At 40.4% G+C, this 26,204-nt stretch overlaps 1 protein-coding gene across 1 annotated transcript in view; it reads left to right on the forward strand.

The window, feature by feature from the left end:
• kitlga (kit ligand a) overlaps nt 1-26,204 on the forward strand; it is a gene marked incomplete at its 5' end in the record, with an annotated part of 60,228 nt that overhangs the window by 11,635 nt on the left and 22,389 nt on the right. The window lies entirely within an intron of this gene.

The following is a 26,204-nucleotide window of genomic DNA, read 5'->3' on the forward strand; positions in this document are numbered from 1 at the left end:
TTTGTTGGGTTTGCTCTGTAAGGATGTTGTTTAGTAAGTTTCGCCGTACCGAGATCAATGTCGTGTTTAAGGAGTTCCGTGCGTGGGGAAACATCATAAAACAATTGGGGATGGTCCTGCACGATATCAGTGCGTTGACTTTCAGTCAGCTGTTGTAAAATAAACGGCAAAGAGTTTAACATTTCGGCATTGGATAACTGTGGATTTAATCATGTGCTAAATGTAAGACCTGTTAGTTGCTGGTAAGGCAACAGTACCACGATCTGTGCCACTACATTCCAGTCTGTGTCTGGTAAAACAACAGGACACCAACTGCGCATCAAAATGTAACTTTCTAAGAAAAAAACGCAGTCTTTTGTTTTTGCTTGCTTGTCACTCACCACCTTTTCAAAACATTTTTGCAACATATCATCCTTTTTCTGCTTCGCACTCAGCCGAGTACGCAAAACTGGGAGAATGAGATTAACAGCGGGCCGCTGCGCCTTCTAATTTTGTCTGTCAGAGGCTGTTGTGCCCTTTGTCGTACTTTCCCGTCCATCTGCAGTAGGGACATGAAAGAAGTGCCAGACAAATCAACATGAGCAATCTCTGTTTCTTTCTTATGTTTTTAAGCACGAGTAAGCACACATGTTGAATTAATGTTTCCCTGTATACCAAGTATTACTGGGGTGTGTAGAAGTTCAAGGGCAGGGATTACTTTGTGGCCAGCAATATCATTTCCTAGAAGAAGAGACACCGTTAATGGGCAAAGCTGAACACACAGCCATAGGAAAAGTTCCGGTGATCAATTCCGTTTTCAAATCTACTAGAAGTACTGGTCTTGGTGTACATCCCATTTCCACACCCTGAAGAATGATACTATATCCTGCGTAAGATGCATCAGAAAAAGGCAAGGTTTTTGCAAGGATAACAGTCTGGGAAGCACCCGTGTCTAGCAGAATACGTACGTCTTTTAATTCTGATGGTGCGTCAAATAACGAAACTGTTCCATTAAAAACATGGATCAAGGGTGCAGTCAAGTGAATGATGGCGCTGCTTGTCCTTAAATAGGAGAGTGGCTGAGGTTATAGCCAATGGGTGAAACTCCAAGAAGTTACTCCACCAATCTGGAGGCACAATGGTAGAGGCAGAGACCAGGAAGGGTGACCAATTATAGAAGTGTGCTGGAAACATCTCATTTGCGTATCAGCCCACAGAGCAGCAGGCACCCAGAGTAGCCACAACATCAGTCTAAGTATCTTCAGGGAGCTAAAGATTTAACCCTCAAGTTACTAGGAATGTTAAGCTATCCATTATTGTACTACTGTATATTTTTGGAAAATATTTTAAAAGCCTGGATGTAATGTAAAATGAAAAGTTGGCTTTGGGCAAACTGTTGCTAATGTCCCCCAGGACACTTACTTACATCTATTTCAAAAAGTTGCTGCTTAAAAGGGGGAAATCACTAAATATGGTCTCTGCAGAAGTAGCTAACTTTCACAGACTAAGTGAAGCCAGATTATAAAGCAATGACAATATCTGAGGAAATTTGTGATTTTTTTCCCACTTTTATGAAAAGAAACACCTAAGCACACTGTTCATACCGTGGTTGACAATTTATGTTTAGTCAGTCATCCTCAAAAGGCTCGGCTATTTATGATTGACTAGTTGCTTCAACTCATGTGATTAATAAATGCTTGAGATCTTAAAAGCAGGAAAAACCTCTGGATATTTTTACAAGCGTGGACTCATCTTATGTGAAAATTCACCACTGAGCAATCCCAGTGTACATCTGACTCAGAGCAGGCGCTGGAGGGCATTCAGTCAAATTTGTAAATTGCAGTTTCCACATGATCAGTTTGCCTCGGAGACAGAGAGAAAAAAACGCACAGGATAATTACAATTGAAGTCAGAACCTGTGAAGGTTATCTTTACTGTTCAGGAAACTTTAAAGACGTCTATATCGGTTTTGTCAACTCCACACAGCTTTAAACCTGACATGCTATGCAAGCGACTAAAGCTTCTCTTCAAGAGCTGTCACATGCATCTGTTATCTTGTTAAAAATGTAAAAAATGTTAAAAATTCAACATTGTCTTTTGTATTCTCTAAACCCTATGTATATGTATATATATATATATATATATATATATATATATATATATATATATATATATATATATATATATATATATATACACATGTATTTGTATGTGTGTGTGTGTGTGTGTTTTCCCAGTGACATCTCTTTTACCATAAGGCTGAAATCATTACCTATGGTTTTATAATAGAGAGATATTCTGAAAATTTTTGAAATACAATAAGTTTCCTTGTAGCCTACTCCTCATCATGTCCAAGATGAAAAAAATTCATGTCTTAGTTTTACCAAAGATAAGATTAAGTGATTTTAAGAATAATGCATGTTACTTGCTGTAGTTCCAGGTTGTGTCTTGACTTCAGCATTGTTTGCTTTTTGATCATAAACAGCCTGCATTGACCTGCAGAGTTAATAGTGACAACAGGAAATCTTTGACTTATCTGTTGATTTGCACACACTGGAGTTTCAATATTGATCCTAACATTTAGGGTTTAAGACATTACATAAAGAAGTGTGTTTGTCTGTTATCAGCTAGGACTGCCAACTCACTCTCATAACATCAATCTGCTTGAGTCGGACAAAAATATTCCAGTGTCTGCACTTCACAAGGTCAGCATGCACACCTCTAGCTGATTCTTAAACTCTTAAGATAGTTTTACTTGATTTATTTCTCTTTTTTGTGTCAGTCGTGGCTGATAAGTAGCAAGTCCAGCACATCTAGGCACATTAAGCATGTGTTGTTGATCAGAAGCCCTGTTTTTGCTCCTTGCGTGATCAAAGTTGACAGCGTAATAGATTAATTTGATTTGAACAGTTGGTCCACAATGAGCTGGTAACCGACACCACCAAGCAGTCATACTTATCCAAGAATGAATCACAAGATCAAGACTTCTTTTTCCTCATAATTCAGTATTTCCTTCTGTGCACAAATTAGTTAGGAATGCATCCTAACTGGAGAAGCAAGATATGCCATTGTGAAATCGCCATTTCATTGCAGTGTCATATTTGAAAAAGTCTAACAGGGACAAGAGGAAGACAGCAGGAGGATTTCAGCTGAGCTGTGGGGTGACAACTTGTGAAGGTGAAAACTTGGCAGGACATTTGTGAAGGGAATCTGATAACAAGCACAGTTGCACAACTCGGCTCTCTTCCTTGTTGGCCAAGACAAATTCCCCTACTGCAGTTAGTGCATATTAACCAGATCTGTCCCATCCCTTGTTTATTGACATAGTAAGTAATGCGGCTATATAAAGGGACTGTAAAAGGATTATGAAACATATTTCGTTTCCAAAGAAAACAGAGAGTACTGTCATCAAAAAACATTGTTTTTCCTTCATCCTCTCTTTCAGATTAGCTCTCAGTAGTGAGATCAGATTTCCTATTGGACACTAACAGGACTATGTGATTGCAGTCAAAGCATCAACAGTCAATGTGTACTTGTGTATTCTAATGGAGCAGTAGTTTATTTGGGTAAATTATGGTTGAGTTCATCCAGGGGTTGTACATGTGTATTCAGATTTTTATCAGCCCATTATTAGATAAATGAAAATGGCAGCTTTGAAAAGCTGCCCAAATAACTGTGCCCATCATTTTTTAATCACATATTGGGCGAACCTCTGATAATATCATTAAGCTGCTGCACCATCAAACAACAAATATGTGGAGGAATTCTTTTCAAGACAAGTCACATAACAAGGTCTCAAAAACAAACGAACCTTCACTGGTTACTAAGAGCATCTCTGAATCGCCTTTTCTTTCTGTTGCCATTGTTTATTAGTTCTTGTTGCTGCAATTTCCACTTGAGCCCACTGGAGATTTATTTTTATTTGACATTTCCAAAATTTTGTTTGCATCGCTTTTTTTATCACTAGCATGTGCTTTGAGAGAAACAGGACAGTCTTTTATTGATACATTTTTCATTCAGCCAAATGAGCTGTGTTTATAAAAACATGCTTCTTTTTTTTTATTTTTTTTTATTAATATCAGTACATCAGTCACACTGCATTCCTTTCACACAGACAGTCATCAACACGATTTTAGCATCACAGCATTTCCTTTTTCATATAGTTGTCTTAATCTAATGAGTTAATTTAATCAGCATTATGATCATAAAGTTGCTTTGACCTTCGTTCATGTCTAACAAAAGTATCATTAAGTTAACGTGGTCTGCACTAGATTTAATTTATTCGGTTACAAAACATTTTCAGATAAAACAGCAATTTATTTGGGTAGATTGTTACTGACATAGCTCCATACCCGTATATCCACGTCTGTCAATGATTATTCTTGACTACAATAAAATGTCGACTTTAAGAGAGTGAGAGATAGAGAGAGAAAGAGAGAGAAACCATGTCTTTCTCCTCCGTAAGTTGATGTAATTATGTCCTAAATCCTACAAGCATGCCTTCCGACAAATCTCCGACAATTATCTGATTAAGCCACTGCTTAATCATCTCTGACCACAAATATCACAAATATCTGGGAAGACTTTCTCAACAAGAGCTCAAAGATATTTTCCCTGGAATGACTGACTGACTTTTAAAATTATGTTTTTACAACAGGATTTTAAGTCTTAGGGAACATTTTCCTCAGGACTAAATGGTTACTCAAAAACAGAATCCTTTGACATGGAAAAAAAGGAGTTTAGAAGTGGAAAAGAAAACGCCCATTTCCAATCTGCCAAATATTCCCAGCATTGTATTTCCACCTTACTGGCTCAGTCGTCTCATAGTCATTCTACACTGTAACTTCTAAAATATGTTTGTTTTGTTTTTTTTTTTTTTTTTTTTTTTTTTTTTTTTTTGACAAGAGTTATCAAATCTTTGAAACATTAACTCCATGGAGAGGAGGCACTTCTGTGCATAAGTACTTGAGAACGTGCAATCGTGAGAACAAAACAGTGAATCAGAGAAAAAAAATGTTCATTATTGTTTCAAAAGTAAAAAAAAAAAAAACTCACACTTTGCCACAGCACTGTAGGAAGGTGCAACATTGCCAGATTTTAAGTGAATACAGCTGAAGTGCACGCCTTCCTTTCCAGTGTGGATGTGTACTGTAGTCAACCCAGCAGCTCCCACACAGAGCAGAATGTTCAACACTGCAAGGCCCACCCCGAAAGTATTGGTTACTCTGAAAAGCACCACTTCCTAAACAGTGTTGTTTGATGGGGGGGGATTGAATATCTTTCCTGTACTTGTTTAGTCATTGATTATGGTGGTTAAAACAATGCATGGGATCATGGTGACAACTATCCAGAAGTCTCCAATCCCTTAAAGATACTTTTGCAGTTGAAGTGCAAGTCTTTGTTTTACTCCTGTGTTGACATTGTTTCCTTACTTGCACTGCTATTTTTGTTTTTTACGTATTAATACCTCTGATCTACTGCAGACCACTTGGACAATATTTTCTTCAAAGGACACGTGTTACATACTGAGCATTGGAACCATTTGTTAAACACAGCAGGGACCCTGTAATTTCCACCAAGGCCCATGGTGAGATCTCATCTCATTAAACACAAGAAAAGGTTTTCTAGTTTCCTGTTTATTTCATGCAACATATGCATAGCTGCAAACACAGAACTGCAAATTGTTCTTATACAGGTTTAAATGAACACTATCTGACAAATTATTAGTCAGCACTGTGTGTGACATCTTGCATGTTGTTTCCATCTGGATAAATTGATCTCAGCCTACATGATCTTTGTCTCTTTCTGTTCAGCTGTTGGTTATAAAATATGCAGTTTTATTCTGTGGGGGTTAAAGTTGCCAGTGGAGATAATCTTTCAGTGTGAAATCACATCTGAAATTAATGTTTTTGTCCTGCATTTGTCTTTTTATAAGGCATTCGATCATGTTTTCCGTAGCACTTTGCCAGAATGGCTGCATGAATTCTGTTTGTCGAATTGAATGCGGTCAGATAATGCCCTTTTTATACATGTCAGCTATCAGTCAGATCCATACAATATACAGTTTTACCATGTGTGTGTGTGTGTGTGTGTGTGTGTGTGTGTGTGTGTGTGTGTGTGTGTGTGTGTCTAAAATCTACACTACAAGTTATCTTTTAGACATTGCACAACATTTTAAGTGTCCTGACAAATATCTAGTCAGTTCCGTTTTTATGATATGCCTTACAATTTCTGCATCAGTGTCATTATTAAATGCATTTGTATGCATCTAAGTTATCTTTTAGTCTGCTGCAACAATCCATTAATTAGTTTAGTGAAAAGGGGGAGTGGTATCAAAACATTTACTCAGTGTTAAACCAGTGCTTTATAGAAACAATAGTATTGAGTTTTGACATCTGTCATAAAGCAGCGAAGCCTTCTTGATGGACAATAAAGATCTCATTCTGAGGAACTGCTTACTGAGTCTGCTATAGGTGTCATACAGCTCTCTCTGGGGCTTAAGTGTGGGTTATCCTGAAGTGAAACAGTATAATATCTACATCTTGTCATTTCCCTTGTCCATTATAGAAAAACTGTGTCTGCAGTTAGGATGGGATGGAGGGATGGACATAAATGTACCCATGTATAATCTAATAAACATAGGTATCTATGTGCCTATACATAGGTCTTTATTTCTAATTCTGGCGCGAGATATATACCAGACAACTGTTATATGAGGGGATGACAGACTTGATATCAAGGTGCTTGTGTGGACAGGGTATAATGTCTCTGTCCAGCATGCCCCTCAAAACGTTTAATTGAATGCAATGTTACCAAAACTGTCCTCCAGATATCGTTTTCCTTACCATCCTCTTCTAGTAGCACAGGAGTTTGAAGTGGGATTTTCTATTGTATATTTAATGTGGTAAGGAGAGTTTTACCATCAGTAAGGCTGCAACTAAAGATTATTTTAATAGTTGACTAAACTATTAGTCTACTGTAAGTCAACTATTACTATTGACTCTGTAAATAATTTTTTCGATTAGTCACAATTATTTCTGTCACGCCCACCTGTGCTTCCAGTTGACGCAGCTCTTTTTACAGTCTCCAATATGTTTTACCCCACTCTCTTCATTTGCATCATATGAATGTCACCCTGATTCCCAGTCAGTCACAACTTAATGTCCTTTTGTAAGTTAAAAGAATGACTCCTGAGCCAGTTGAATATTAAATTTAAGCTTAACAGCTTACTACTAAGTTATTTTGAAACATTAAACTTAGCTGTAGTGTCATATCCAAGCTGAACAGATTTTGCCTCAAAAGGAAAACAAAATAAAGTATTTTAACATTTTAATTTTTGCAGAGCTGCATTGAAATGATTATTTATATCTTGAAAAAAAAACTGTTTTGTAAGGTAAACAAGGTCCAGAATCCTTTAAAAAATATTCCTGATTCCAAACGATGATCCGGATCACCACCAAAATTATATCACTTCTTTCTTTTGACATTTCCAACAATGCCTGAAAACTTTATTAAAATCTATCCATACCTTTTTGAGTTATCTTGAACACAAACAAGATACAAACAAGAACAGATAAACACCGGTAAAACCATAACCTCTTTGGCAGAGGTAACAACAGCATATCACTATGCTAACTTTGCCAACCGGAATGCTGGAAACCATGATTCCGGGGTGCTTTCATTTCAGATGCTCATGCATGACTGTCCTGCTGCCGTGGTACGCCAACTCTGCATGGCAGACCACACATTTCACCTGTTTGACACTTGGTTTAGCGTGAAATATCCCCAAACTTTGGAAATAGGTTACGCTGCCGTCAGTTTGTTCTTTGTTGTTTAAAGAATGACGCTGCAAAAATGACAATACTGCCCCCAGCAATTCCTGTGGTGCTTTGCATCATTTGATTGGAGTTTAGAGTTCTAATACTGTCTGAAAAGCTGTCATTGGTAAATGGCGTTAAGTTGCCTGGTGCAGTGTTTTATCAGCAAAGCCGTTATGGGCGTTTATAACGCGACGTGTCGACAATGAAATTTCGCGTCAATGAATTTTCGTTGTCGGCGTTGTCGACTTTGTTGAAAAATCGTTGCAGCTTTAACCATCAGATAGAAGAACATTCATTGATTTAACTACCTCCCCAAATCCTATGACATGCATAGCGTTCTGCTGAGCCAGAAAAAGTCAGTTGGGATAACTTTCCTCATTGGAATAGCACTCTTAGGCCATACTCACATGCCCTATCATAAACTTTAAGTATCTTTCTTTCGGTGACCCATTCACACCCATACTGTGGAAATGCTAACTGAAAATACTTTGTGTATGTGCTTGTGAATGGACTAAACACAGCATTGGTCTAAATGGTCCTGAAGTTGGTTGGAAGTCTATTTTACCCTTATTTACACAGTCATGTAAAGAACATTATATGTGCTAACAAGGACAAATTATATGTATTTCCTATGTTATCCAGCATAGTTTTTATTGTGTATTTGTGTTGTGCTTTTAGCCAATGTGTATGAGCTCAGCAACTGATCATCCAGAAAAAGGATATTTTGATGCAATACATTCTTACAGGGTACAATGTAATGCAAAATGTGACGTTTAGTCCTGACCTTGGTCATCTTGAAATTTAATACCTAACGACAACCAAGTAGTTCGTCAGCTCTTAAACAGCAGTGAAAACATGAGTGCATGCACAAGGAGAGAGCAATAGCATGGAAAACCAGCTATTCAATGTAAAGAAATTATCTTCAGGCATATCCAGATACAACACAGTATGAGTGCAGCCACCATCAGGGACTTTGCAGTCAAGTGACCCCTTGGGTTGCCTTCTGCATGTCTCTGTCATTGTCTGGCTCCTCTCCATTACCTAGCTGTTTATTGGGTTAGTATAGCGGCTGTAAGTGCATGTCTGCAGACAGCAGCAGCAGTAAAGTGAATATTTGTAGTTGCTAACTTGATTTCTTCATAAAATGAGTTCTAGTTGCTTGGAAATCTAGTGTAAATTGACTTTTTAGCCTTAATTATACTGATACATTTTAGTATTTAATCAAGATAATGGATTTAGTGCTAACTGCTATCTTGTTTCTGCTAATGGCTCAGTCAACCATGCTCAGCACAGCAGGTTTAAAAGACTTTTTGATAAGTAGTACAGCTGCCACTCTAGTCTTTGCTTTGTGTCTTAACAAATATGGACACCCCTCCTACGTGCAATTTATTTACTGAGATGTTAAACATTGATATATTAATGTGACTAGGGTACTTCCTGGTGATCTGAGACCAGACAGCTTTTCTGTGGTGTTAAGACAAACAGAAAAGATACTACAGAAAAGTTAATCAGAAGTGCACAAAGCATCAGCTAGGATTGGGGACTTTTCTGTTTGTGTTAAAGACAAACAGAAAAGATACTACAGAAAAGTTAATCAGAGGTGCACAAAGCATCAGCTAGGATTGGGGACTTTTCTGTTTGTGCTAAAGACAAACAGAAAAGATACTACAGAAAAGTTAATCAGAGGTGCACAAAGCCCCAGCTAGGATGAGCTGTAGAGCACCTTGACAGCTTTATGTACCTGGTGTTTTCTCTGCACAACCTTTGTACTGTGGGCTTTTTTAATCCTCGTTATGAAACCTGGAAACTGTGGCAAAATTCAAACTGGTGATTAGAGCAAAAGATTAGGATAAAATAACCATCTGACAAAGCAGGCTGAATGTTGCTGTGGTGGACAAATGTTATGCAAGGTCCTGTGTTCAGCTTTTATAAGATTATGTGAATAAATGGGGCACAAGGCCTGTGGTCTGGAGAGTCTCTTCAGTAAATGGCACCTGCGGTGTAAAGTGCTGCTGGATAATGAGACAAAGGTGATCTCCTCTGCTCTGCGGCTCTCCCTAGCCTGCTGCAAGCATGAGAGTTGTCATGCAGCTGACAACAATGGAAAAGGGTGCTTCTGAGGGGAATTTTTGATGTTAAAGTCAGGTATGAGGTGTTTCTGATGCTCTAAGAATAAAAGGTGTTTGCTGTGTGGACCATCATCAGTATCAGTAAATGGACCTTAAAGTTCACACAGCTAATAAACTGCGTGTGGGGAAAAATTTCAAAATGAAAGCTTTTTATCGACTGAAGCTGTCCTCTTTAGTGATGTTTGGCACAAGTTTCAGATTAGGAGGCTGTGAGCATTTTTGGAAGTCTTTTAAGCTATTTCAGTTTGTTTTCGTAAGCTTATTTTTAACCCAAGCTGTTTTCTCATCTACTTTGTTGAAATGAGACACTTTACTGAGGATAAAATCCACTCAGTAGCTATACCATTAATCAAATTAACCCATTACAAACTCCTTGCATAACTTGCTTTTTGAAGACTTGAAGTTAGAAACTACAAATAGTAATTATTTTAAGTTGCTGGATATCCCATAAATGTATTTAGTCTGTGTTGGTAACACAGGTGAAAATATATACAGGCAGTTTTTAAAAAATATATCCATGGTTTCAACATATTTTTCACCGTCATAATGGATCTGTCCAACATCCAAATTTGTAACATTTATGAAATATAAATGTTTTTGCACATCTGTGTCCACAGAACACCATGCTAGGGGTGGTTTTAGGATATCTTGATGTTTTTAATCCCATGCATTCTGGCGATGTATATTTTCATATAAATATTGTGTTTTCCAAAGAATGTTAGCTGAGTAGACATTGTTTTTTTTTCTCAGCATGACCCTACCAGGCATAACCTGGCAGCTGCCCATTGTAAACATAGTTCCCCTTTGACAGTCTTCATGCAGACATTATATGTTTTTTACGAAGCAGTCATCCATCAAATTTATAAATATAACTTAAGCTCCTTCACACAGCATGACACTTTTATAAGGAGGAAATGTGGTGTGACTTTTTTTTTTTTTTTTTTTTTCCTTTTCTTTATAGTTTGATGTTTTAACTAACGGGACAACTTGTAATGATGTGTGAAAAAAGTTTTACCAGCAGCTAAACAATTTGTGAAGGCCAATAAAGCTCTGTTTATTCAGATTTGTTGCACAGTGTCCAGTCACATGCTTCAAATTTTGCATCAACAACACCCTGTGTGGGTTGAATTTTGTTAAAGCATGAAACCCAAGAAGTTGCCGCTCATTGGATTTGACCAGTGAGCAACACAAGTTCATCTTGGAATTGCATAAGAACTTGATTTCCTATGTTGCACTACAATCTGGGTATTTATCAACCACAAAATGACCAAGATGACGATTCAACTTTTCTGTTTGAAAAAACGTTCCACAGGTCTTATAATTGATTAGTATGAGCAATTGAAAGATAAAAGCGGTCTGTGCCCATTTACTGTTTACTCTTTAAGCCTTTCACAAAACAGATTTCTACCATGGCCAGTTCTTCCTTTTTTTCTCTATTAAGCTAACAGCTTGATAGCTTGTACAATACTAAAAGCTTATACTATGTTAGTTTAACATTAACAGTTTTTTAAAAAATCATGGGATTTAAGCTGAGAAAGAAAGGCATTATAAAGACACCAAAAAATTTGCAGAGATATTAACAGCTGGTAAGAAATGAGGTGCAAATTGTAGCTTTAAAATCCTACATAGGCTCCATTGCTGTGTTGCTTCTGTACACTTGTTCATATCTTGAAGACGCATTATGTTATTTTCCTACCTGAAAGACGCAGCAAACTTTCTGGCCTTTAAACTCCACATTCCTGTTTAATGACACAGTGACATCAATCGTGTATTTCTGGAGCTGCTTTTGTCCAGCAGTGTCCCAAGGCTGAGAAACTGACCTATACAACTTTTTCATCGGAGATGCTAGGTGACATTGCAGCAAAGTTTTGCTTCATGCCAGAAAATGCACTGGCTGTTTTGAACACGCAACATTGCTAATTCAGCAAAGAACTGCAAGATGATTAAAAGAGAGAAAGTGACAAAACAAGTCAAGTTTGTCTTCTGCTAGCAAGAAAGAGCTAACAGGTCATGTAGCATGCAAGATGGATGCCAAATTAGCCATTGAGAGGGGGCGTGTGATGGAAAATGGCAAAAGGTCTGTAGTGTGTCTCTAAAACAGTGTTGTCACCCTTCCCAGCAGCATCCTGAGCCTGAAAAAATGTATGTCAACTTTTTTTTCTGGAACACTAGGTCACATTTCAACTGAACTTTGTTTTATGCGGACAATAACATGCCAGAAAGCAGACTTCAGCACACCAGCCGACACTGATTAAGCCAAGTATACTTTATTGGATGAACTATGAAAACAAACAAGAGAAAGGGACAGAACAAAAGATAAAAGTCAAGACCAGATTGACTTTTGCTGTCTGGAGCGAGCTCAGAGAACAGGTAGGAAGCAATAGGATGCTGAATTATCCGTATTATACTGATTTAAAAAAAGCCAAAATGATTTAGTTCCATTTTTAGTAACTTGTGAAAATTACAATTGAATGTGGGAAGATTTACAGAATTATAGGGTAAATACTACATTGTCACCTGTGCAAAAATTTCACTCTAAATGTTTATGTGCATGTTCCCTGTCCCTGATTAGTTGTGATTTTGATCATTTACAAAGTAGCCGATCACACAGTGGCCTATCTAAGGATTTCAAACACTTGGCACAAGTTTCAGATTTATAGACTGTGAGCATTTTTAGAAGTCCTTGAAGATAATTAGGCCCGAGCACCTTGGCGGTGCGAAGGCCTATTGTAATTGCAGTGTTTATTATTATTATTATTATTATTAGGCCCGAGCACCTTGGCGGTGCGAAGGCCTATTGTAATTGCAGTGTTTATTAGGCCCGAGCACCTTGGCAGTGCGAAGGCCTATTGTAATTGCAGCGTTTATTATTATTAGGCCCGAGCACCTTGGCGGTGCGAAGGCCTATTGTAATTGCAGTGTTTATTATTATTTTTATTCGGACACTTCGCGTGCTTTTTTGGAGGCCTGAACGTGCTCGAAAACTCACCAAATTTTGCGTACCCCCCCAAGGGAATACGAAAAATTTGATATTTTGAGGTGCTCCAGAATGTTTGGGCGAAACTGAACGAGAGCGCCACCTATTTTAGGTGCCCCGCCACTGCATGTCGTTAATCTTTATGAAAATTCATACACATGATCTACATGACAGGACGAACAAAAAATCCTCTTAATGTCATGGTGAAATGTCGACAGGAAGGCGGCCATTTTAGGTCAAAGTCAATATTTTGGCGTTTTAGCACCTCGCATTTTAACGAACTCGTCCTAGAGCTTTTATCCCACTGAGCCACAAATTGCTCAGGATATTCAGGAGACATGTGTGATTAAATGTTGTGTTATTTCTTCTAATAGGAGACTTAGTTTACGAGGGGCGGGGCCTCAAAGTTTGATGTCTCGCCATGAAAAATTAAACGGCTATAACTCCCACATAAAGCAACATTTCTGCACCAAATTTGCTAGATATGATGGCAGTCCCCTCCTACAGAGTTCTATATGCCAATATTTTGATTATGAAATAGCCACGCCCCCTGGAGGTCAAAAGTGTTGTTTTTTGCTCACACACCCATAACTCTGGCTTGGTGGACACCACATGGCCCAAATTCACTCAGGCATCGCAAAACATGTTGGTGAAGAGATCTGGTAAAGGACGTTGCTCTACGCTGCACGGCGTGCCCGTGACGCCATGGGGAAGTTCCATGCGGCGGCGTGACATCATAAATCACTATAAAATTCTCAATTTTGATCTGATCACCCTAAAACTTATAGGGATTAATAAGGGATCAGTCCTGAACAGATTAATGTGACCATTGCTGGTCTAGACCTAAGCCCCGCCCACTTACAACAGGAAGTGGTTTTTTCCACGTTTGAGGGTTATGCTTCTAAGCAAATTGTCCCAAACACTTGAGACTCCTCCAAAACATGTCAAACCCTTTCATGATGCCACAATAAAAACCTCAAGTCGCTACGCTAAACAGGACATGGCGAATGGCGGTCCAACGCCATGAAACAGGAAGTACCTGTGACCAAGCCATGGAACCTTGGACCGCCACCATACTTGCCATGACTGATGACAGTAAGGCCCTGAACTAAGCCCCATTGAAACATTATGGAATAAATGGAGCATGTCTCCATAGCGCCCCCTACAAAATTTCAATCAATCAGCCCCGCCCACTACATTGACCAACATGGATAAAATTCATCACAGTTGGAGAACCTTCCAGTACCTTCAAAAAAGTCTCTTGGACATATGGGCTAAATTCAACAGGAAGTCGGCCATTTTGAAAAAGGTGCCATTTTTGGGGTAATTTCTTTGCCATGCATTTTAAACAACTCCTCCTAGGGATATTGTCCAACTGACACCCAACTTGCACAGGATGCTCAGGAGGCATGTGTGATTTAAAGTTGTGTTATTTCTTCTAATAGAAGATTTAGTTTAGGAGGGGCGGGCCTTCAAAGTTTTATGTCTCATTAACAAAGACTTATTGCTAAAACTCCCACATAAAACAACATATCAGCACAGGAATCGCCACATTTGATGCCAGTCCCATGATGAACAAAATATACAATGCAATAATATGACTATGAATTAGCCCCACCCCTTGGCAACAACAAGTGTCTGATATCGTGAACCAGGAAGTACCTGTAACAAAGCCATGAAACCTTTTATCTTCACCATACTTGCCATGACTCATGACAGTTATGTCCTTAATAGAGTAAAATTACAATATAGTGGAGAAGATAGTAAATGGCTCCATAGCGCCCCCTACAATATTTCAATCAATCAGCCCCGCCCACTACATTGTCTGACATGGATCAAATTCAGCACACTTGTAGACCCTCCCAGTACCTTCAAAAAAGTCTCTTGGACATATGGGCTAAATCCAACAGGAAGTCGGCCATTTTGAAAAGGGTGCCATTTTTGGGGTCATTTCTGTCATTTTCTTTGCCATGCATTTTGAGGAACTTCTCGTAAGAATTTTGTCCAACTTTAACCCAAATGAGTCAGGATGCTCAAGAGACATGTGTGATTAAAAGTTGTGCTATTTCTTTTAATAGGGGATATCATTTAGGAGAGGCGGGGCAGCAAAGCAGATGTGATGCAATGAAAAGGAAAACTGACATAACTCCCACAAAAAACAACCAACCTGCACCAAATTTGCTACAGATGATGCCAGGCATATCCTTCACATTTGTGCATGTCAATAATTAGATTATTAGTTAGCCCCGCCCCTTGGTGACAGGAAGTGACCCTTCATAAGGCCTTAATGGCCTGAAGTGCAGTCTGGCTGTACTTTAGATTGAGAGAGGCATGGGAAGGATGTTGCCACAGGAGGCGGTGGCATTATGCCGAGCGGCGCCATGGTGCGAGGGCCTATATCACCGCTTGCGGTTTTAATTATTATTATTATTATTATTATTATTCTCCTAATAAATGAATTGCTTTTTTGGAGGCCTGAACATGCTCAAAAACTCACCAAATTTTGCGTACCCCCCCAAGGGAATACGAAAAATTTGATATTTTGAGGTGCTCCAGAATGTTTGGGCGAAACTGAACGAGAGCGCCACCTATTTTAGGTGCCCCGCCACTGCATGTCGTTAATCTTTATGAAAATTCATACACATGATCTACATGACAGGACAAACAAAAAATCCTCTTAATGTCATGGTGAAATGTCGACAGGAAGGCGGCCATTTTAGGTCAAAGTCAATATTTTGGCGTTTTAGCACCTCGCATTTTAACGAACTCGTCCTAGGGCTTTTATCCCACTTAGCCACAAATTTCTCAGGATGTTCAGGAGGCATGTGTGATTCAATGTTGTGTTATTTCTTCTAATAGGAGACTTAGTTTACGAGGGGCGGGGCCTCAAAGTTTGATGTCTCGCCATGAAAAATTAAACGGATATAACTCCCACATAAAGCAACATTTCTGCACCAAATTTGCTAGATATGATGGCAGTCCCCTCCTACAGAGTTCTATATGTCAATATTTTGATTATGAAATAGCCACGCCCCCTGGAGGTCAAAAGTGTTGTTTTTTGCTCACACACCCATAACTCTGGCTTGGTGGACACCACATGGCCCAAATTCACTCAGGCATCACAAAACATGTTGGTGAAGAGATCTGGTAAAGGACGTTGCTCTGCGCTGCACGGCGTGCCCGTGACGCCATGGCGAAGTTCCATGCGGTGGCGTGATATCATAAATCACTATAAAATTGTCAATTTTGATCTGATCACCCTAAAACTTATAGGGATTAATAAGGGATCAGTCCTGAACAGATTAATGTGACCATTGCTGGTGTAGACCTAAGCCCCGCCCACTTACAACAGGAAGTGGTTATTTCCACGTTTGAGGGTCATGCTTCTAAGCAAATGGTCCAAAACACTTGAGCCTCCTCCAAAACATGTCAAACCCATTCATGATGCCACAATAAAAACCTCAAGTTGCTACGCTAAACGGGACATGGCGAATGGCGGTCCAACGCCATGAAACAGGAAGTACCTGTGACCAAGCCATGGAACCTTGGACCGCCATCAAACTTGCCATGACTGATGACAGTAAGGCCCTGAACTAAGCCCCATTGAAACATTATGGAATAAATGGAGCATGTCTCCATAGCGCCCCCTACAATATTTCAATCAATCAGCCCCGCCCACTACATGGATCGACATGGATAAAATTCAGCACAGTAGGAGAACCTGCCAGTACCTTCAAAAAAGTCTCTTGGACATATGGGCTAAATTCAACAGGAAGTCAGGCATTTTGAAAAAGGTGCCATTTTTGGGGTCATTTCTTTGCCATGCATTTTAAACAACTCCTCCTAGGGATATTGTCCAACTGACACCCAACTTGCACAGGATGCTCAGGAGGCATGTGTGATGTAAAGTTGTGTTATTTCTTCTAATAGAAGATTTCGTTTAGGAGGGGCGGGCCCTCAAAGTTTTATGTCTCATTAACAATGACTTATTGCTAAAACTCCCACATAAAACAACATATCAGCACAGGAATCGACACATTTGATGCCAGTCCCATGATGAACAAAATCTGCAATGCAATAATGGGACTATGAATTAGCCCCACCCCTTGGCAACAACAAGTGTCCGATATCATGAACCAGGAAGTACCTGTAACAAAGCCATGAAACATTTGATCTTCACCATACTTGCCATGAGTCATGAAAGTTATGCCCTTAATAGAGTAAAATTAAAATATAGTGGAGAAGATAGTAAATGGCTCCATAGCGCCCCCTACAATATTTTAATTAATCAGCCCCGCCCACTACATTGACTGACATGGATATGATTCGGGAAACTTGTAGACCCTCCCAGTACCTTCAAAAAAGTCTCTTGGACATATGGGCTAAATCCAACAGGAAGTCGGCCATTTTGAAAAGGGTGCCATTTTTGGGGTCATTTCTGTCATTTTCTTTGCCATGCATTTGGAGGAACTTGTCCTAAGAATTTTGTCCAACTTTAACCCAAATGAGTCAGGATGCTCAAGAGGCATCTGTGATTAAAAGTTGTGCTATTTCTTTTAATAGGGGATATCATTTAGGAGAGGCGGGGCAGCAAAGTAGATGTGATGCAATGAAAAGGAAAACTGACATAACTCCCACAAAAAACAACCAACCTGCACCAAATTTGCTACAGATGATGCCAGTCATATCCTTCACATTTGTGCATGTCAATAATTAGATTATAAGTCAGCCACGCCCCTTGGTGACAGGAAGTGAACCTTCATAAGGCCTAAATGGCCTGAAGTGCAGTCTGGCTGCACTTTAGGTTGAGAGAGGCATGGGAAGGATGTTGGCAGGGGAGGCGGTGGCATTATGCCGAGTGGCGCCATGGTGCGAGGGCCTATATCACCGCTTGCGGTTTTAATTATTATTATTTTTATTCGGACACTTCGCGTGCTTTTTTGGAGGCCTGAACGTGCTCGAAAACTCACCAAATTTTGCGTACCCCCCCAAGGGAATACGAAAAATTTGATATTTTGAGGTGCTCCAGAATGTTTGGGCGAAACTGAAGGAGAGCGCCACCTATTTTAGGTGCCCCGCCACTGCATGTCGTTAATCTTTATAAAAATTCATACACATGATCTACATGCTAGGGCGAAAAAAAAATCCTCTTAATGTCATGGTGAAATGTCGACAGGAAGGCGGCCATTTTAGGTCAAAGTCAATATTTTGGCGTTTTAGCACCTCGCATTTTAACGAACTCATCCTAGAGCTTTTATCCCACTGAGCCACAAATTGCTCAGGATGTTCAGGAGGCATGTGTGATTAAATGTTGTGTTATTTCTTCTAATAGGAGACTTAGTTTACGAGGGGCGGGGCCTCAAAGTTTGATGTCTCGCCATGAAAAATTAAACGGATATAACTCCCACATAAAGCAACATTTCTGCACCACATTTGCTAGATATGATGGCAGTCCCCTCCTACAGAGTTCTATATGTCAATATTTTGATTATGAAATAGCCACGCCCCCTGGAGGTCAAAAGTGTTGTTTTTTGCTCACACACCCATAACTCGGGCTTGGTGGACACCACATGGCCCAAATTCACTCAGGCATCACAAAACATGTTGGTGAAGAGATCTGATAAAGGACGTTGCTCTACGCTGCACGGCGTACCCGTGACGCCATGGCGAAGTTCCATGCTGCGGCGTGACATCATAAATCACTATAAAATTCTCAATTTTGATCTGATCACCCTAAAACTTATAGGGATTAATAAGGGATCAGTCCTGAACAGATTAATGTGACCATTGCTGGTGTTGACCTAAGCCCCGCCCACTTACAACAGGAAGTGGTTTTTTCCACGTTTGAGGGTCATGCTTCTAAGCAAATGGTCCCAAACACTTGAGACTCCTCCAAAACATGTCAAACCCTTTCATGATGCCACAATAAAAACCTCAAGTCGCTACGCTAAACGGGACATGGCGAAACGCGGTCCAACGCCATGAAACAGGAAGTACCTGTGACCAAGCCATGGAACCTTGGACCGCCACCATACTTGCCATGACTGATGACAGTAAGGCCCTGAACTAAGCCCCATTGAAACATTATGGAATACATGGAGCATGTCTCCATAGCGCCCCCTACAAAATTTCAATCAATCAGCCCCGCCCACTACATGGACCGACATGGATAAAATTCAGCACAGTTGGAGAACCTTCCAGTACCTTCAAAAAAGTCTCTTGGACATATGGACTAAATCCAACAGGAAGTCGGCCATTTTGAAAAAGGTGCCATTTTTGGGGTCATTTCTTTGCCATGCATTTTAAACAACTCCTCCTAGGGATATTGTCCAACTGACACCCAACTTGCACAGGATGCTCAGGAGGCATGTGTGATTTAAAGTTGTGTTATTTCTTCTAATAGAAGATTTAGTTTAGGAGGGGCGGGCCCTCAAAGTTTTATGTCTTATTAACAAAGACTTATTGCTAAAACTCCCACATAAAACAACATATCAGCACAGGAATCGACCCATTTGATGCCAGTCCCATGATGAACAAAATATACAATGCAATAATATGACTATGAATTAGCCCCACCCCTTGGCAACAAGAAGTGTCTGATATCATGAATCAGGAAGTACCTGTAACAAAGCCATGAAATTGTTGATCTTCACCATACTTGCCATGAGTCATGAAAGTTATGCCCTTAATAGAGTAAAATTACAATATAGTGGAGAAGATAGTAAATGGCTCCATAGCGCCCCCTACAATATTTTAATTAATCAGCCCCGCCCACTACATTGACTGACATGGATATGATTCGGGACACTTGTAGACCCTCCCAGCACCTTCAAAAAAGTCTCTTGGACATATGGGCTAAATCAAAGAGGAAGTCGGCCATGTTGAAAAAGGTGCCATTTTCAGGGTCATTTCTGTCATTTTCTTTGCCATGCATTTTGAGAAATTCCTTCTAAGAATTTTATCTAACTTTAACCCAAATGAGTCAGGATGCTCAAGAGGCATGTGTGATTAAAAGTTGTGCTATTTCTTTTAATAGGGGATATCATTTAGGAGAGGCGGGGCAGCAAAGCAGATGTGATGCAATGAAAAGGAAAACTGACATAACTCCCACAAAAAACAACCAACCTGCAAAAAATTTGATACAGATGATGCCAGTCATATCCTTCACATTTGTGCATGTCAATAATTAGATGATAAGTTAGCCCCGCCCCTTGGTGACAGGAAGTGACCCTTCATAAGGCCTAAATGGCCTGAAGTGCAGTCTGGCTGCACTTTAGGTTGAGAGAGGCATGGGAAGGATGTTGGCAGGGGAGGCGGTGGCATTATGCCGAGCGGCGCCATGGTGCGAGGGCCTATATTACCGCTTGCGGTTTTAATTAGGCCCGAGCACCTTGGCGGTGCGAAGGCCTATTGTAATTGCAGCGTTTATTATTATTATTATTATTATTATTATTATTATTATTAGGCCCGAGCACCTTGGCAGTGCGAAGGCCTATTGTAATTGCAATGTTTATTATTATTATTATTATTATTATTATTATTATTTTTATTCGGACACTTCGCGTGCTTTTTTGGAAGCCTGAACGTGCTCGAAAACTCACCAAATTTTGCGTACCCCCCCAAGGGAATACGAAAAATTTGATATTTTGAGGTGCTCCAGAATGTTTGGGCGAAACTGAAGGAGAGCGCCACCTATTTTAGGTGCCCCGCCACTGCATGTCGTTAATCTTTATGAAAATTCATACACATGATCTACATGCTAGGGCGAACAAAAAATCCTCTTAATGTCATGGTGAAATGTCGACAGGAAGGCGGCCATTTTAGGTCAAAGTCAATATTTTGGCGTTTTAGCACCTCGCATTTTAACGAACTCGTCCTAGAGCTTTTATCCCACTGAGCCACAAATTGCTGAGGATGTTCAGGAGGCATGTGTGATTAAATGTTGTGTTATGTCTTCTAATAGGAGACTTAGTTTACGAGGGGCGGGGCCTCAAAGTTTGATGTCTCGCCATGAAAAATTAAACGGATATAACTCCCACATAAAGCAACATTTCTGCACCAAATTTGCTAGATATGATGGCAGTCCGCTCCTACAGAGTTCTATATGTCAATATTTTGATTATGAAATAGCCACGCCCCCTGGAGGTCAAAAGTGTTGTTTTTTGCTCACACACCCATAACTCTGGCTTGGTGGACACCACATGGCCCAAATTCACTCAGGCATCACAAAACATGTTGGTGAAGAGATCTGGTAAAGGACGTTGCTCTACGCTGCACGGCGTGCCCGTGACGCCATGGCGAAGTTCCATGCGGCGGCGTGACATCATAAATCACTATAAAATTGTCAATTTTGATCTGATCACCCTAAAACTTATAGTGATTAATAAGGGATCAGTCCTGAACAGATTAATGTGACCATTGCTGGTGTCGACCTAAGCCCCGCCCACTTACAATAGGAAGTGGTTTTTTGCACGTTTGAGGGTCATGCTTCTAAGCAAATGGTCCAAAACACTTGAGCCTCCTCCAAAACATGTCAAACCCTTTCATGATGCCACAATAAAAACCTCAAGTCGCTACGCTAAACGGGACATGGCGAATGGCGGTCCAACGCCATGAAACAGGAAGTACCTGTGACCAAGCCATGGAACCTTGGACCGCCACCATACTTGTCATGACTGATGACAGTAAGGCCCTGAACTAAGCCCCATTGAAACATTATGGAATAAATGGAGCATGTCTCCATAGCGCCCCCTAAAAAATTTCAATCAATCAGCCCCGCCCACTACATGGACCGACATGAATAAAATTCAGCACAGTTGGAGAACCTGCCAGTACCTTCAAAAAAGTCTCTTGGACATATGGGCTAAATTCAACAGGAAGTCGGCCATTTTGAAAAAGGTGCCATTTTTGGGGTCATTTCTTTGCCATGCATTTTAAACAACTCCTCCTAGGGATATTGTCCAACTGACACCCAACTTGCACAGGATGCTCAGGAGGCATGTGTGATTTAAAGTTGTGTTATTTCTTCTAATAGAAGATTTAGTTTAGGAGGAGCGGGCCCTCAAAGTTTGATGTCTCATTAACAAAGACTTATTGCTAAAACTCCCACATAAAACAACATATCAGCACAGGAATCGACCCATTTGATGCCAGTCCCATGATGAACAAAATCTACAATGCAATAATATGACTATGAATTAGCCCCGCCCCTTGGCAACAACAAGTGTCTGATATCATGAACCAGGAAGTACCTGTAACAAAGCCATGAAATTGTTGATCTTCACCATACTTGCCATGAGTCATGACAGTTATGTACTTAATAGAATAAAATTACAACATAGTGGAAAAGATAGTAAATGGCTCCATAGCGCCCCCTACAATATTTCAATCAATCAGCCCCGCCCACTACATTGACTGACATGGATAAAATTCAGCACACTTATAGACCCTCCCAGTACCTTCAAAAAAGTCTCTTGGATATATGGGCTAAATCCAACAGGAAGTCGGCCATTTTGAAAAGGGTGCCATTTTTGGGGTCATTTCTGTCATTTTCTTTGCCATGCATTTTGAGGAACTTGTCCTAAGAATTTTGTCCAACTTTAACCCAAATGAGTCAGGATGCTCAAGAAGCATGTGTGATTAAAAGTTGTGCTATTTCTTTTAATAGGGGATATCGTTTAGGAGAGGCGGGGCAGCAAAGCAGATGTGATGCAATGAAAAGGAAAACAGACATAACTCCCACAAAAAACAACCAACCTGCACCAAATTTGCTACAGATGATGCCAGTCATATCCTTCACATTTGTGCATGTCAATAATTAGATGATAAGTTAGCCCCGCCCCTTGGTGACAGGAAGTGACCGTTCATAAGGCCTAAATGGCCTGAAGTGCAGTCTGGCTGCACTTTAGGTTGAGAGAGGCATGGGAAGGATGTTGCCAGGGGAGGCGGTGGCATTCTGCCGAGCGGCGCCATGGTGCGAGGGCCTATATCACCGCTTGCGGTTTTAATTATTATTAGGCCCGAGCACCTTGGCGGTGCGAAGGCCTATTGTAATTGCAGTGTTTATTATTATTATTATTATTATTATTATTATTATTATTATTATTTTTATTCGGACACTTCGCGTGCTTTTTTGGAGGCCTGAACGTGCTCGAAAACTCACCAAATTTTGCGTACCCCCCCAAGGGAATACGAAAAATTTGATATTTTGAGGTGCTCCAGAATGTTTGGGCGAAACTGAACGAGAGCGCCACCTATTTTAGGTGCCCCGCCACTGCATGTCATTAATCTTTATGAAAATTCATACACATGACCTACATGCTAGGGCGAACAAAAAATCCTCTTAATGTCATGGTGAAATGTCGACAGGAAGGCGGCCATTTAAGGTCAAAGTCAATATTTTGGTGTTTTAGCACCTCGCATTTTAACGAACTCGTCCTAGAGCTTTTATCCCACTGAGCCACAAATTGCTCAGGATGTTCAGGAGGCATGTGTGATTAAATGTTGTGTTATTTCTTCTAATAGGAGACTTAGTTTACGAGGGGCGGGGCCTCAAAGTTTGATGTCTCGCCAGGAAAAATTAAACGGATATAACTCCCACATAAAGCAACATTTCTGCACCAAATTTGCTAGATATGATGGCAGTCCCCTCCTACAGAGTTCTATATGTCAATATTTTGATTATGAAATAGCCACGCCCCCTGGAGGTCAAAAGTGTTGTTTTTTGCTCACACACCCATAACTCTGGCTTGGTGGACACCACATGGCCCAAATTCACTCAGGCATCACAAAACATGTTGGTGAAGAGATCTGATAAAGGACGTTGCTCTACGCTGCACGGCGTGCCCGTGACGCCATGGCGAAGTTCCATGCGGCGGCGTGACATCATAAATCACTATAAAATTGTCAATTTTGATCTGAGCACCCTAAAACTTATAGGGATTAATAAGGGATCAGTCCTGAACAGATTAATGTGACCATTGCTGGTCTAGACCTAAGCCCCGCCCACTTACAACAGGAAGTGGTTTTTTCCACGTTTGAGGGTCATGCTTCTAAGCAAATGGTCCCAAACACTTGAGCCTCCTCCAAAACATGTCAAACCCTTTCATGATGCCACAATAAAAACCTCAAGTCGCTACGCTAAACGGGACATGGCGAATGGCGGCCCAACGCCATGAAACAGGAAGTACCTGTGACCAAGCCATGGAACCTTGGACCGCCACCATACTTGCCATGACTCATGACAGTAAGGCCCTGAACTAAGCCCCATTGAAACATTATGGAATAAATGGAGCATGTCTCCATAGCGCCCCCTACAAAATTTCAATCAATCAGCCCCGCCCACTACATGGACCGACATGGATAAAATTCAGCACAGTTGGAGAACCTTCCAGTACCTTCAAAAAAGTCTCTTGGACATATGGGCTAAATTCAACAGGAAGTCGGCCATTTTAAAAAAGGTGCGATATTTGGGGTCATTTCTTTGCCATGCATTTTAAACAACTCCTCCTAGGGATATTGTCCAACTGACACCCAACTTGCACAGGATGCTCAGGAGGCATGTGTGATTTAAAGTTGTGTTATTTCTTCTAATAGAAGATTTAGTTTAGGAGGGGCGGGCCCTCAAAGTTTGATGTCTCATTAACAAAGACTTATTGCTAAAACTCCCACATAAAACAACATATCAGCACAGGAATCGACACATTTGATGCCAGTCCCATGATGAACAAAATCTAAAATGCAATGATATGACTATGAACTAGCCCCACCCCTTGGCAACAACAAGTGTCTGATATCATGAACCAGGAAGTACCTGTAACAAAGCCATGAAATTGTTGATCTTCACCATACTTGCCATGAGTCATGACAGTTATGTACTTAATAGAGTAAAATTACAATATAGTGGAAAAGATAGTAAATGGCTCCATAGCGCCCCCTACAATATTTCAATCAATCAGCCCCGCCCACTGCATTGACTGACATGGATATGATTCGGCACAGTTGTAGACCCTCCCAGTACCTTCAAAAAAGTCTCTTGGACATATGGGCTAAATAAAACAGGAAGTCGGCCATTTTGAATAAGGTGCCATTTTCGGGGTCATTTCTGTCATTTGCTTTGCCATGCATTTTGAGGAAGTCCTGCTAAGAATTTTATCTAACTTTAATCCAAATGAGTCAGGATGCTCAAGAGACATGTGTGATTAAAAGTTGTGCTTTTCTTTTAATAGGGGATATCATTTAGGAGAGGCGGGGCAGCAAAGCAGCTGTGATGCAATGAAAAGGAAAACTGACATAACTCCCACAAAAAACAACCAACCTGCACCAAATTTGCTACAGATGATGCCAGTCATATCCTTCACATTTGTGCATGTCAATAATTAGATGATAAGTTAGCACCGCCCCTTGGTGACAGGAAGTGACCGTTCATAAGGCCTTAATGGCCTGAAGTGCAGTCTGGCTGCACTTTAGGTTGAGAGAGGCATGGGAAGGATGTTGCCAGGGGAGGCGGTGGCATTATGCCGAGCGGCGCCATGGTGCGAGGGCCTATATCACCGCTTGCGGTTTTAATTATTATTATTATTATTATTCTCCTAATAAATGAATTGCTTTTTTGGAGGCCTGAACATGCTCAAAAACTCACCAAATTTTGCGTACCCCCCCAAGGGAATGCGAAAAATTTGATATTTTGAGGTGCTCCAGAATGTTTGGGCGAAACTGAACGAGAGCGCCACCTATTTTAGGTGCCCCGCCACTGCATGTCGTTAATCTTTATGAAAATTCATACACATGATCTACATGCTAGGGCGAACAAAAAATCCTCTTAATGTCATGGTGAAATGTCGACAGGAAGGCGGCCATTTTAGGTCAAAGTCAATATTTTGGCGTTTTAGCACCTCGCATTTTAACGAACTCGTCCTAGAGCTTTTATCCCACTGAGCCACAAATTGCTCAGGATGTTCAGGAGGCATGTGTGATTAAATGTTGTGTTATTTCTTCTAATAGGAGACTTAGTTTACGAGGGGCGGGGCCTCAAAGTTTGATGTCTCGCCAGGAAAAATTAAACGGATATAACTCCCACATAAAGCAACATTTCTGCACCAAATTTGCTAGATGTGATGGCAGTCCCCTCCTACAGAGTTCTATATGTCAATATTTTGATTATGAAATAGCCACGCCCCCTGGAGGTCAAAAGTGTTGTTTTTTGCTCACACACCCATAACTCTGGCTTGGTGGACACCACATGGCCCAAATTCACTCAGGCATCACAAAACATGTTGGTGAAGAGATCTGATAAAGGAC

This window comes from Telmatherina bonti, assembly GCF_933228915.1.
Source record: "Telmatherina bonti genome assembly, chromosome: 2".
Taxonomy (NCBI): Eukaryota; Metazoa; Chordata; class Actinopteri; order Atheriniformes; family Telmatherinidae; genus Telmatherina; species Telmatherina bonti.